General features: G+C 44.7%; 1 pseudogene; it reads right to left on the reverse strand.

Moving 5' to 3' along the window:
• Positions 1-14,776: 14,776 nt before the first annotated feature.
• LOC105877027 (large ribosomal subunit protein uL23 pseudogene) lies at positions 14,777-15,287 on the reverse strand (annotated as a pseudogene).
• Between the last annotated feature and the right edge of the window lie 233 nt (positions 15,288-15,520).

The raw sequence follows: 15,520 nt of genomic DNA on the forward strand, positions 1-15,520 counted from the left end.
CACCCCAGAAATCCCTCCCTGTGCCTTGTCCCAATGTCAGCCCCTTGCTACTCCCCTCAAGGAAACACTACCCTGGATTTTTATAGGAATGACTTCTTTGCCTTTCTTTTGGTTTGGGGGGCTTGTATCTATCACTGCATATGCACCCCTAAACACTATAGCCTTTCCCTTTTTAAAAAAGTGTGATATGTCTTTTAGGTGGCTCTTAATTTTACAGGGACCCCCACCTCTTTCTTTTCATTATAATTTATCTGTTGAAAACCCCCGGGCATTTGACCTGGGGTTCCTCGCAGTCTGGTTTTGCTGATTTGATACTTTTGCTGGAACTCAACAAGTTCCTCTACATTTCTTGCAAATTGGGAGCTGGATCCAGAGGCTGGATCAGAGTCAGGTTCAATGCCTTTGGCAATACCGAAGGTGGTGCTGAGTTCTTTCATTCGGAGACAAATAAGGTTCCATGATTGCTCTTTTTGCGATGTGAGCAGCTGTCAATGCACAATGCCTAAATCCATTAAAATGGCGATATTCTAATTCTGTCATTCCCTCTTCATTTATTAGTTGGAATATCTTTTATAAAGAAATGCATGGCCTCTTCCACCTCTGCTTGCTATTCCCTTGGGTCACCTAAGAAAGGCAGGATAAATGCTTCCTTTATTTACCAATTTCAGATAATAAATTTCATTCCTCTTATCCTCTAAAGGATTATTTAGTTTTATTTTAAAGTTGTTCCAATCTCATGGACTTAAGCCTATTTTGATGTTTTGATTTATTACAACTATTTCTCTATTATTTTAGCTCAAATGGTCCCAAATTTGGCCAATAGAGATATTTTTCAAATTAGCACCTAAGTCCTTTTGACATGAACTTAAAGCAGGGGTCCTCAAACTTTTTAAACAGGGGGCCAGTTCACTGTCCCTCGGACAGTTGGAGAGTGTGCACTGTGGGCCCGGGACAAGTCGGCGGCTAAGCAGGACAGGCAGTGGCGGCAAAAACACCAGGCGGGCCGGATAAATGTGCTAGGCGGCCCGCATGCGGCCCACGGGCCATAGTTTGAGGACGCCTGACTTAAAGTCTCTGCTAGCTTCCTCAGTATTTGGTATGATAAGATGTTCCCGTTCATTTTACACATTTTCTGCCCCAGACCTGCAATCAGCCATTTCTCTAAGAGCCCCGGTTTCTTTAAGTGGGAAATTGTATTTTAAGGCTAAATTCATTCCAAGTCCAGTTTTTTGTTAGACTGTGTCTTGGTGCTGGTCATTCTAAGTTATCCATTCTGGATCCATGCTCTCCGTGGGGGTATACCTCCCCCTGCACGTCCAGGTCGCCCATGTGTGAGTGTGAACTGGTGCCCACGGGCACCCTTGTCTCGGCATCAGAGCTCCCAGGGAGGGAATCCGGACGCTGCAGGGAGGTGCTGACAGGCTCCACCCGTGAAGAACTGGTCTCGGCAGCAGCAACGTCTAGCATAGATGAGTACACAGACGGCGTCCAGTGCAGGATCCAGAGAAGTCCTCACCATAGGGAAAGTGAAGATTTTTAACGGATGTTCAACCTTTCACTACAGTGTGATTAATCACTTTCTAAAGAAGCAAAGACAGAGTCTGACACAGAGTCAGATTTTTATTCATTTCACATGCAATAAAGGACACAGAAAGTGCTATATTTGGCCGGGCGCAGTGGCTCACGCCTGTAATCCTAGCACTCTGGGAGGCCGAGGTGGGAGGATTGCTCAAGGTCAGGAGTTCGAAACCAGCCTGAGCAAGAGCAAGACCCTGTCTCTACTATAAATAGAAAGAAATTAATTGGCTAACTAATAAATATAGAAAAAATTAGCCAGGCATGGTGGCACATGCCTGTAGTCCCAGCTACTCAGGAGGCTGAGGCAGGAGGATCACTTGAGCCCAGGAGTTTGAGGTTGCTGTGAGCTAGGCTGATGCCACGGCACTCAATCTAGCCTGGGCAACAAAGCGAGACTCCGTCTCAAAAAAAAAAAAAAAAAAAAAAGGAAAAGAAAAAGGAGTGCTATATAGATGTGAAAGAATATCAGTCACCTTTACAGAGAACACACCTGCCCCTGCTCTGACGGGAGACTCGTTTCTCCCAGATTATAGGTGATCTGCACCTGGGCTCCAGTTTTCTTTACCTTCAGAGCACTCAGGGAGCTCTGTGGCAGACCGACACAGACCAGGCTCAGCTGCCTCGACCTCCCCAAGCAGAAGAAGAGCGATCCTTCCTATTGGATGCCATTGGCCTCACCAAGAACCAGGGAGGCCCAGGAGACTGTTCTTCCTTGATACGCAGCCTGCTTCTCCCACAATGATCAGGAGCCACTGCTTTTCAGATTATTTTTCAGTGAATCAACTATGTCCTAACTGAATCTTTATAGCTTAATGTAAGTTTTTAATATTCTTTCATCCCTAGGCCGGGCAGGGTGGCTCACACCTGTGATTCTAGCACTCTGGGAGGCCAAGGCAGGCGGATCACTCAAGGTCAGGAGTTCGAAACCAGCCTGAGTAAGAGGGAGACTCTATCTCTACTAAAAATAGAAATTAATTGGCCAACTAAAAATATATATAGAAAAGATTAGCCGGGCATGGTGGCACATGCCTGTAGTCCCAGCTAGTCGTGAGGCTGAGAGGCAGGAGGATTGCTTGAGCCCAGGAGTTTGAGGTTGCTGTGAGCTAGGCTGATGCCAGGGCACTCTAGCCCAGGCAACAAAGTGAGACTCTGTCTCAAAAAATATATATTTATTATTTCATTCCTTAATATCCTCTTTAACCAGGATAATGTTCTAAAATACTCTTTATCCAACTCACTACTTACCCTAATATAGTGAAAGTAGGTACAGCCATGTGCCATATAATGATGTTTCAGTCAATGACAGACCATAAGCACAATAGTAGTTGCAAAAGTTTATAATGCTGCAATAGTTTGGTGTGTTTGTCCCCTCCAAATCTCATGTTGAAATTTAATTCCCAGTGTTGGAGGTGGCGGGCTAATGGGAGGTGTGTGGGTCATAAGGACTGACCCCTCATTAACAGATGAATACCCTCCCTGGGGGGCAGTGGGGTGAGCTCTTGCTCTATTAGTTCCCACAGGAGCTGGTTGTTAGTCCAGGCATGGTGGCTCACGCCTGTAATCCTAGCACTCTGGGAGGCCGAGGCGGGCAGATTGCTCGAGGTCAGGAGTTCGAAACCAGCCTGAGCAAGAGTGAGACCTCGTCTCTACTATAAATAGAAAGAAATTAATTGGCCAACCAGTATATATATATATATATATATATATATATATATATATATATATATATAATTAGCCAGGCATAGTGGTGCACCCCTGTAGTCCCAGCTACTCAGGAGGCTGAGGCAGAAGGATTGCTTGAGCCCAGGAGTTTGAGGTTGCTGTGAGCTAGGCTGACGCCACAGGACTCTAACCCAGGCAACAGAGTGAGACTCTGTCTCAAAAAAAAAAAAAAAAAAAGAGCTGGTTGTTAAAAAGACCTTGGCACCTCTCCTCCCTCTCTTCCTCTCTCTTGCTCCCTCTCTCACCATGTGACCTCTGCACATGCTGGCTCCCCCTCACCTTCCGCCAGGAGTGGAAGCGGCCTGAGGCTCTCCCCAGGTGTAGCTCCCCTATCTTGAACTTTTCCAGACATCAGAATCATGAGCCAAATCAACCTTTTTCCTTTATAAGTTACCTAGCCTCAGGTGTTCCTTTATAGCAACTCTAAGTGGACTAAGATAATACCGTATTTTTGTTGTCCCTTTTCTACATTTGGATATGTTTAGACACGCAAATAGGTACAGTGTGTTACTGCTGCCTGCGGTATTCAGTATAGTAACATCTGGTGACCTGGGAGCGATAGGCTGTGCCACCTAGCCGAGGTATACAGCAGGTTTGCGTAAGTGCACTCTATGATGTTAGTGATGAAATCACCTAGCAACACATATCCCCAACAATAAGTGACACCTGACTGTATCTCCCTGACTCTATGTCCCTAAGGTCTTGACCACACCTTAGTTTTCTCAGCACCCCCAGCATGTAGCATGCAGAACCACTCAAGAAATGTTAGTTAAGCTGAAATTTAATTCAATGTCACCATTTTAGTCTTAGAAATATCAGAAGTATGGTCGTCTTTTAGTAAACGCACATATAAAGTGTTAACTTCATCCCCTGATGACAAGCTTTGTCTTACAGTCTGGGGTCCTTATCATTGCTCTAAGTCATCACTGGCCTTGGGGTCAGGAGCTTCATGCCAGGCTCTGCATGTCAAATGACAATAAGAGCCAACAAAAACCGGGTGCTTGCTGTGTGCTAGACACTACTCCATGTCCTCGGTACATTTTAATTCATCTAATGCCCCATCAACCATATGAGGTAGTTATTATAGCTCTCTCTCCATTGTCCAGGTGAGAAAAATCAGTAAGTTAAACAACATTTTAAAAAACTTACTTAGGTCCCACAGCTAGGAAGTGGCAGCTTTATTTCCAGCATTTAAAATGTTTTTTGGCCATTTGTGCTCATACAGCTGAATGACACATCTGCCATAACACTCGGTGCTTCTCCTTGTTGCTGTCTTGGTTCCTCCCTAAACTTCCCATTTCCACAACTCCTTCCTGAGAAATTTGAGACATAAAGAAATAACTATGGTTCTTGCTAATTTGATCAAGTGCCTGTCCTACAGCCTCCTACAAAGGATGGTTCCTCCCAGGTGAGTGGAGGTGCTGAGCTGTTGTTGGGTGCTCCCAGTGGCTCCTGAGCACTCACTACATGTGGAGCACGGTGCTCTGTCCTCTCTGCGCCCCCCCCCAGAGCTGGGGGGAAAGGCCTGAACACAGGAACGCACGAATAATACAAGCCCACAAATGAGCATGCCAGCAGAGTTCAGGAGGGGAGAAAGGACCGAGCTGAGTGGGAGAGCTTTCTAGATAACATTGAGGCAGATGGAAAACAGAGGAGACAGCATCTCCAGCTGGGAGACCAATTCAAAAGAGGCACAGAAGTGGGAACACCACTGCTATTACTATTCCCATTCTAGGCTTGGTGGATGCCTTTTGAGGGGAAAAGTGCAGAGACTGCCGCTAGCTCTTGAAAAAAAAAATATCTAACAACAGTTTAGACCAGGGATCAGCAAAGTATGGCCCTCAGGTTGCTTTTCTTTTTTGTGTGTGAATGTAGCTTTTCTTGGACGGCCATGCCCATTCATTTACAGCTTTTGGGACTGTGTTAAATAGACTATACTGCAGGGCATTGTTGTAGACTGACCTCCTGCACCGGATCCCCAACAGACCACACCACAATGGGGTCACTCATCCTAAGTGCCATGTAATCAAACTGAAACTTTAAGGAAGCAAAATATTCTCCAAATACACCAGTTTTTCCTAGAAACTGGAGATTCACAGCAACCAGTCAGAAAGGGCCCAGTCAGCCTGAGCAGGTGCGATAAGTCTCCTCCACTTTAACCCTAATGAGGAAAGTCACCTGAAGCAGTCTGATGTTAGCCAGTCTCTTTCTTGTATGATATGGCTTCCTTGCTTCTGCTCACGCTACCTTACAAAAACCAACTGTTCTGCCATGTCTGACGTAGCAGCTTTCTATTTTTAGATGGGTTGATGAATTCATGTTCATGAGTCGCTAATAAAAACCAATTTGATCATTAAAATAAATTTAATGAAATTTTGGCTTTTTGACACTTTTTGACACTTTTGACATTTTGGCTTTCCCACAACGGCAGAGCTAGGTGAGGGGTCCTATGGCCACAAAGTCTGAAATATTTATTATTTTTGGCCCTTTGCAGAAAAAAAGTTTCTAGACCACTGCTCTAGAAGATCAACCCTCCAAAAGAATAGCTAACAAAGCCAACTGAGTGGCACTATGGGTGTAAAATACTAAAAAACATTTATCTAAAATGTAAAAGAAGTTCAAGATGCCCAAGTTAATTGCATTCTCAAAAAAGGTTACAAGGAAGATAACCTGAAAAAAACTGGCATTACAGACTAAAATGTAACTATTGCCCATATTCCAAAAGATCCTAGAGCACACTCTAATCTACACAAATAGGTACAGGACTGAGACTCTCCAGGGATTCGGAATTTCAATAACCCAAGTCTCTCATTCATTCATAACAATAAACACAAAAACATTCAGAGGTCGTCTGTATGCTACTGCTAAGCGCATGTTAAATAAAACATACATGGTCCATAAATGTGAAATAACTTTAAAATTCAGTTAAAAAATAGGTTTTACAGGGATAAAAAAAAAATAACCAAATTTAAATGTATTAAAGCCAAAGTCATCTTATCAAAAATGTCACTAAGCAAGACAATTCCCCATCTCCCAAAATGGTGATTAAAGGAGAATGTGGGTATCTGTGCATGCTTAGATATTTATAGAAATGGGGAAAAGACATGAGGAACATACAGATCAGAGACACGGTAGAAAAAGCCCCACATGAGAAGACACAGGCCTTAGTCATAACTCTGCCAGGAACGAGCCCTGTGTCCGAGCGCAAGGCACTTAACCACCCTAGGACTCAGCTTCTCCAAGGAAGGAATCCTACCAGATTATCTCCAAGAGCTTTTCCATTTTGAGATTCATGAAAATTAACTGAACAGTAGAATGCATTTTATTTTATTTTATTGTTTGAGACAGAGTCTTACTTTGTTGCCCAGGCTAGAGTGAGTGCCGTTGCGTCAGCCTAGCTCACAGCAACCTCCAACTCCTGGGCTCAAGCGATCCTCCTGCCTCAGCCTCCCAAGTAGCTGGGACTACAGTCATGCGCCACCATGCCCGTCTAGTTTTTTCTATATATATTAGTTGGCCAATTAATTTCCTTCTATTTATAGTAGAGATGGGATCTCGCTCTTGCTCAGGCTGGTTTCAAACTCCTGACCTTGAGCAATGGCCTCCCGCCTTGGCCTCCCAGAGAGCTAGGATTACAGGCGTGAGCCACCGCGCCGGGCCTAGAATGTATTTTAGAGCAAGGGAAACTGATATTTAATGAACATAAATAAAATCCTTTTACAGCTTTCTGTTCGCTTTCGTTTACAGGATTTAAGTAGGCTTTCTATACTTGAAATAATAAAATTACTTCATGCAAGACCTAATATTATCTAGACTTCCAAGAACCTTAGTGCGTTGGACCTCCCGGATCAGAAAGAAGACTGTCGAGAAAGAGCGAGGAATAAACACAGAAGTCCCCCGAGAAGAGTGATGCAGTTAAGCAACAGCCCGTGGCCCTAAGCAGCTGCACCGCGAACAGTGCTCACTTTGAGAGCGGCACAGAAACAAGGAGACCACACGGCAACATTCCCTTCTTAGTGCTCATCAACCGCAGTAATGAAGGCCGCCCTCCAGGGACAATTAGAATGAGGTTTGGGAAAATGGCACCAAGCACGCAATAAAAGAACAGGAAACATGTTCAAGAAAAGCTCGATGTTACCAAAAGAGCAAAGATAATAAAAAAAAAAAAGGGGGAGGCGTGTGCCTAAAGAAGACTGTTTATGTCCTGACTCTCTCCTAGCAAAGGAAAACATTTGGGATGCACAGATCACAGAGAGCAACATAAAGGAAAACACTGGGGGCCAGTGGCGTGGAGAGAGGAAGGCCGCAGACCCGTGGGTGTTTGGCACAGACAGCAGGGCGCACCTGCGCAGGGACAGGAATCAGACCCGGGATTGTCGGAATATTCAGGAGACCTGGGTAGGGGGTGCAGAGGAGTGGGTGTGGGAGACCATCTGGAGAGAAGGGAAAGGTCAGGACAAGGCCTTGAGGCAGCAGGAATCTGTCAAGGGTCAGAGGTAAGACAAAAATGCAAGCAGGGGACAGGGGGGAGTGATGGTGGTACCAAGGGAGACAGCACACCTGACCTGAATGCTGCAGAAAGAACCAGGAAGGAGAGGCCTGAACACCAACCGCCAGGATTAAGGACAAGGGTGTCATTTGTGACCACAACAAGAGCTGTTCTAGTGCAGTGCTGGCCTAGAAGCCAGATGGGATTAGGAGAAGAAAAAGGAGAGGGCGCTCAGAGGACCTGGAACAATGTGTGTAGAAGGTCTTTCCAGAATGAGGGGGTGGGGTTTGGCTGGAGGGGTCTCCTTGAAAATCCAGATAGACCTGACCTGCTTAAACCTGGTAAGAGAAAGATCCAGCTTAAAGAAAAAAAGAATGGGATGACCACATGTACTCACCAGCAAATTGGTATTAACGGATCAACACCTCAGTGGACATATAGGAGTAACATTTTTCGGGTGTCGGGCAGGTGGGAGGGGGGAGGAGGGGATGGGTGTATACAAACATAATGAGTGAGATGTGCAATGTTTGTGGGATGGTCACGCTTGAGGCTCTGACTCGAGGGGGGAGGGGGGCATGGGCAATATACGTAACCTTAACACTTGTACCCCCATAATACGCTAAAATAAAAAAATAAAGAAAGAATGGGATGTACAAGAAAAAGAAGGGGTGATCTGCAACAGTATTTTTCAAATTGTGAGTCAGGATCCACTAGTGGTTTGCAATATCAACGTATTGGCCAGCGTTTTAAAAAATTGAATGGAGTAAATAGAATACAAGAGAGCACAATGGAAGATATCAGAGAACATCCAAATAAGGATTGCTTTAGGAATGTCATGATGTATTTTTTTTAAAAAAAAGAAAAAAAAAAGAAGTATTGCTTTGCTTCCGGAAACATGTAAGTGTGTGTGTGTGTGTGTGTGTGTGTGTGTGCGCGCGCGCGCGTGTGTGTGTGCGTGTGTATACACAGGAATGTAGTGGGAAATGCAGGGCTCAAGCAAAAGCTGGGGGAGTCACCAGCAGAGAGGGTGAGGCTGGACCAGAGCGGGGAGCAGGGCTGGGGCAGCCAGGGTGCAGGTGAAGGAGTATCTCACAGGGATCTACGAAAACAAAGGAGAAAAGGGCAGGCTATCCTTTTGGTTTTGGAGGGGTGTTCTTTAGAGACAAGGTTTGCTATCTTGCCCAGGCTGGTCTCAAACTCTTGGGTTCATTGCTGAGACTACAGGCATGTGCCACGGTGCCAGCCAGAATGGGGTGTTCTTATAAACAGTAAATTAGGCTGGGCATAGTGGCTTACACCTGTAATCCTAGCACTCTGGGAGGATGAGGCAGGAGGATTGCTCAAGGTTAGGAGTTTGAAACCAGCCTGAGCAAGAGCGAGACCCCGTCTCTACTAAAAAATAGAAACAAATTAATTGGCCAATTAAAAATCAGCAGGGCATGGTGGTGCATGCCTGTAGTCCCAGCTACTCGGGAGGCTGAGGCAGAAGGATGGCTTGAGCCCAGGAGTTTGAGGTTGTTGTGAGCTAGGCTGACGCCACGGCACTCTAGCCCGTGCAACAGAGTGAGACTCTGCCTCAAGAAACAACAAACAAACCAGTAAATCAGATACTTGGGACTCCTCCTGATTCAGTCCCTCCTCTACCTCTTCCTCCCTCTCCCTCCCTCCCTCGTCTGTCCCCTCCATCATTAAGACTTGGCCACATTAAGGCCAGAGGGAGGAAGATACAACAGAGAAGAGGCAGAAAGTCAAACACCAGCCCCTTCTATTTCCAAGAAATGTCGTGGTGAGTGTATGGGAGGGAAAGGAGGGGACTGAAGGACCAGGACATAGCAGAGCAGCCAGTGGCCTGGAGGTCCCAGTCAGGGAACAACCATGGCGGAGGCAGCTTAACCAGGGGAAGTGAGGGCTCCCTCGGAATGCAACGTCCCAGTAAGTCACCAGGTCCCAGCGATGACCAGGCCAGGGCGCGGTGGCTACCGCAGGGAAGGGAAAAGGTGGAGGGAGCCGCAGGGCCACCGTGCTGGGTGTGGGTTGTCCACGTCCACACTGAAGCCCTCCAGGTGGATGCAAGACTCAGTGTGCACATAGACGGTGAACCAGGTGTGCAGGTCCTGGGTGAACGAGACTCTCAGTCTTCACCATTCTGCATCGCAAACCCGCTGCCCTCTGCTGGCGCAGAATGGGCCGCACCCCAGGAGCGCAGCTGCAGGTGAGGGGCTGGGCTCTAACTGGCCCTTAGACAGCTTTTCACACGCTGTTCCTATTTCTAGGCCCAGCTTCAACTTCGGTCTGCCTATTCCTAAGCCTTTTGGGGGAAAAGTCTGCCTATTCCTACACTGCCAGGGGAAAAGCCAGGAGCACCCCAATTTATTTGAAAAAAAAAATCTTCCCTGCCGAGGCTCAAGTTAGGTTTTCCAACAGAACGACAATACAGGTCCTGAGAATTAGGGCAAAAAATGGCTCGTTAAATGAATGAAGGCAGAGGCTGAAATACAAATATTTTGTGAAGTGTTCATATTTTATCAGCCAAAGTGAGCTATAGCAAATCATCGCATGTCTAAAAAATGTAGAGAAAACGGGGAGCTGCTCGTTTTATATCACGTCGACCTTCTGTTCCTTTAACGACCTGATCTGAAATAACCTGGCAGGCCCAACATCACCCCCGGCTCGCTCGGTGTCACCAAAGGGACCCACTCTGTCCGTCAACGTGCAAATGCCCAGCTGCCACTCACCAGCAGGGGGCGCTGCGCTAGGTCTTTCTGTCGACAAAACCACTCAAAAGCTGAGGATTGAGAAACATGCTTATTTTCAAGAGAGTGAACATTTGTGTCACCGTCTTGGACTAATACATTGCCATACAATCGACAGGGCATCTCCACGTGTGCCTCAGTGACCATATCCACTGTAGGATGTTCTGAATGAAGCCTGCGCGTATCTTAGAATTGCAAATAAAGTGTCATCATGGTTAAACCATAAATACCAATCTTACCGGGAATCCTTTCAGTAAGGATGAATATTATTTTTTTTTAAAAGAATGTACCGGCCGGGCGCGGTGGCTCACGCCTGTAATCCTAGCTCTCTGGGAGGCCGAGGCGGGCGGATTGCTCGAGGTCAGGAGTTCGAAACCAGCCTGAGCAAGAGCGAGACCCCGACTCTACTATAAATAGAAATAAATTAATTGGCCAACTAATATATATACAAAAAATTAGCCGGGCATGGTGGCGCATGCCTGTAGTCCCAGCTACTTGGGAGGCTGAGGCAGGAGGATTGCTTGAGCCAGGAGTTTGAGGTTGCTGTGAGCTAGGCTGACGCCATGGCACTCACTCTAGCCTGGGCAACAAAGCGAGACTCTGTCTCAAAAAAAAAAAAAAAAAAAAAAAAGAATGTACCAAACTCTCCTCATGAAGATTGTTCCAATTCATAGTTTTGTTTTTTTTATTTCGGCATATTACGGGGGTATAGATTTTAAGGTTTCAATAAATGCCCAAGTGTGACCATCCCCCAGATGGTGCACATCTCATTCATTATATATGTATATACCCGCCCCCCTTCCCTCTCCCACCTGCCCAATACCCTATTACTGTAGTACCTATGTGTCCACTTAGGTGCTGCTCAGTTAATACCAATTTGCTGGTGAGTATATGTGGTGCTTGTTTTTCCATTCTTGGGAAACTTCACTTAATAGTATGGGTTCCAGCTCTAACCAGGAAAATAAAAGATGTGCTATATCACCATTGTTTCTTAGAGCTGAATAGTACTCCATGGTATACATATACCACATTTCATTAATCCATTCTTGGATTGATGGGCACTTGGGCTGTTTCCACAGCCTTGCAATTATGAATTGCCAATTCATAGTTTATTGGGCCTGAATTATTTTCTAAGTATGCTCAGCTATAAGCCAAGAAGGTGATTGAATATGCAAGAAAAAGTGGTCTATCAGTATGAAACATAAACTCATGCCAATTAACCTGAGTTATATGTCACATTTATTATTACTAAATAGGACTATTACATCTAGGGAAAACTAGTAAGCTTTGAAATAAAAACATTACTATATATTTTGCATTCGCAAAAGTAAGTTTTTTGCAAGGATAATTTTTGAGCTTTAAAAGTTATAAGAGGAAAAGTTTAAAAATCCCGAAGTCACAGGTGGCCTGCCATGATCCGGTGATATCTTTTCATAAATGTGGACCCCTGAGCAGAAAACTAGTTTTAAACGATTACTTCCAAGAATCACTCTGTGAAAAAACCAAATAGAATAAAACATTTTCCCCAAACACAGACTTACGATATTAAAAAGGCACTTTGCAAACTTTTTTTGATTTGGTAACTTATCCGTTAAAAACTTGTTACCACACTTTCCAAATGCATGTATTTTTATTTATAAATTATTTATAATTTTGTACTGATATATTATGTACATTATAAAACATACATAACAAGGTAGCATAAACCAAATACAAATTTAAGCTCTGAGATTTTTCTCCTATACCCCAAATGATCATCTTTTCTTAAACATTCCCCATTCTAAAGACTACTGAGTTAGACCAACATCTACATTTTACATTTGGGGAAAGTTGGGCCCATAAAATGACATATTTTGTGATATATGGGAGACAAAACAAGAATTTTAGTTGCATTTAATATTAAAAAGACTATAATGGCTACCTCAGAAAACAGGATTTTTATCAACCATTTCCTCTGTATTGGGTCATTCCCATCAGCATATATTTTTCCTACATGAAACAAACAAACAAAAAAAGGTTTTGACATTGCATTTGACCTCTAGTTACTGCCCCATTTCTCCCTTGCCCTTCATAGTGACATTCCTAAGAGCGGTGTGGTGGACACGCTCTAAGGTGACTCCCAGTGATCCTACCACCTGGTAGTCACACCCTTGAATTATCCCCTCCCCTGGAGTGCAGGCAGGCCTGTGACTTGTTTCCAACCAACAGTATACAGCAAGGGTGATGGGACGTCAGTCCCAAGATGACGTCACACACTACAAGACTCCATTTTGCTGTCAAACTCACTCCAAGCCTCTCCCTAGCTGGCTCTAAGAAATAAGCAGCTAGGAAGGTTACCATCTAGCAGGAAGCTCAAGGAGGCTCTAAGGCCTGGAGGCTCCCACCAAGAAGCCAGGGCCCTCAGCCCTACAACCACAAGGAAATGAGCTCTGCCAACCACCTGAGTGAACTTGGAAGACAAAACCCAAAAGACAAACCAAAACGCAAAAGACAAACCCCACACATAATGCTATCAACCAAAATAGGTCATGAAGAATCTCCAACAACTTTACAATACAAGGGTGGGACCAAACCACAGATGGCAGAAAGACCACGAGGGAATGACGGCAGGCCAGTCGCTGGGGAAACAGGGTCCCTAAGTGCTGGGGACTGAGAGACTGTCAGCTGCAAAAGGAGGATCTCCACACAGCAGTCAGCACGGGCTTCCCTGGTGAGCAAGGCCACTGCAGGAAGGCAGCTGGCCATCGGGACAGCCAGGAGTACCCAGTGAGGCTCCCTTACGGAAGGGTGGAGCCCACATGGATAAACAGCCCAAGTTGACCAGGGCATGGCACCTGGGAGAAAAATAGCACAATGTCCAGACGCTAGTGGGTGAGGCAACCAGTGGAAGCAGATGTCAGAAAGCACTGAGGATGGCTGCACAATGACTATATTTTCTAAAACTTGGTGACAAAATCAGGAAAGAAAGCAAGATATACTAACCCACTTCCATCCCCTTCCTTCTAAACATGCAGCTTCAGCAACAGAAGAAGATTATGGTCAATCTCCATTCAAAAATATAAAAAGGGGGGAAATGATCCAAAGAACATATATTCAGAAGATAAATATTCACTAGAAAAAAACGTGACTACAGAGTGTATGCAAATAATAAACTCATATTTCAAAAGAAGTTACAGCAAAGTAATAAAATGGTAGGCCAGGCGCCGGTGGCTCACGCCTGTAATCCTAGCACTCTGGGAGGCCGAGGCGGGCAGATTGATCGAGGTCAGGAGATCGAAACTAGCCTGAGCAAGAGCGAGACCAAAAAAAAAAAAAAAGAAAGAAAATGGTGGAAACTATGAAGGAATCGCATAAACCAGAACTAGACGAGTTCAGAAATGAGATGGGTGGACAATAGGAAGAGATGAAAAGGGTTTTCAGAGCTTGGAAACAGTTGAAGGAAATGGAAGAAAACAGAGGTGGGGGGAGATAAAACAGAAACGAAAAAAGGGATAAAAAGCATTAAGAGAAATGTGATATTAAAGAGTAAACATTCAGCAAAACATACTTTTATTATAAAAAAAAACAAAAAAAACAAAAAAAAATAAAGAGTAAACAAAAATATTAAAGAGTAAATAAAATATTAAAGAGTAAACAAAAAAAGAGCCAACATATGCATAGGGGGGAAAAAAAGAAACTAAAAAATACTTTAAAAAAATAACTGTAATTCAAAAATCTTCCCTGAATTAAAAGAAGACTTGAACCTCCGTATTTACAGAGCACATCACATGCCATCGAAAATCAACTCAGATTGGTCAACAGTCAGACGTATCTTAGTAAAATGATGGAACTTTTAAAGAAAAAAATCCTTTGGGCGCTGGGCGCGGTGGCTCACGCTTGTAATCCTAGCTCTCTGGGAGGCCGAGGCGGGCGGATCGTTTGAGTTCAGGAGTTCAAAACCAACCTGAGCAAGAGCGAGACCCTGTCTCTACTATAAATAGAAAGAAATTAATTGGCCAACTAATATATACAGAAAAAATTAGCCGGGCATGGTGGCACATGCCTGTAGTCCCAGCTACTCGGGAGGCTGAGGCAGAAGGATCGCTTGAGCCCAGGAGTTTGAGGTTGCTGTGAGCTAGGCTGACGCCACGGCACTCACTCTAGCCTGGGCAACAAAGTGAGACTCTGTCTCAAAAAAAAAAAAAAAAAAAATCCTTTGGGCATTCAGGCAAAAAGACAAAGTAACTTTTTTTTTTTAAGGTGAGAAGACATATATATTTAGAATTAGCCAGCTGGACTCGGTTTCAATAATCCCAATTTTGTTAGCAATGTCCAAAGCATCATAATCAGGAGCCAGTCGAACATATGCCTTCTTCTCTCCTGATCAGGCCTGATCAGGGTGTTGACCTTGATGTCAATGTCAATGAGCTTCTTCACAGCCTGTCTGATCTGGTGCTTATTGGCTTTGACATCCACAATGAACACAAGTGTGTTGTTGTCTTCAATCTTCTTCCTGGCAGACTCAGTGGTCAAGGGGAACCTGATGATGGCATAGTGGCCAAGCTTGTTTCTCCTGGGGGCGCTCTTCCGAGGATATCTGGGCTGCCTCTGGAGCTGCAGTGTCTTTGGCCTCTGGAAGGTGGGTGATGTACGGATCTTCTTTTTTGTGTGTGGCTGTGGACGCCTTTTAGCACTGCCTTCTTGGCCTTCAAAGCCTTTGCTTTGGCTTCGGCTTTGGAAGGGGCAAGAGCTTCCTACTTTGCCATCTTGTGAAAAGCCAAAGTAACTTTTTAAGGAAAAGAAAAATCAGCTTGGCATCAAACTTTTCAACAGCAACCCTCAAAGTGAGAAGACATAGGAGTAGCAAATTTAAGATGCTCAAGGAAAGAAAATGTCCACCAAAGATTATATTCCTCATGCCTGTAATCCTAGCACTCTGGGAGGCTGAGGCGGGAGGATTGCTCAAGGTCAGGAGTTCGAAACCAGCCTGAGCAAGAGT

Source organism: Microcebus murinus, chromosome 16 (assembly GCF_040939455.1).
Source record: "Microcebus murinus isolate Inina chromosome 16, M.murinus_Inina_mat1.0, whole genome shotgun sequence".
Classification (NCBI taxonomy): Eukaryota; Metazoa; Chordata; class Mammalia; order Primates; family Cheirogaleidae; genus Microcebus; species Microcebus murinus.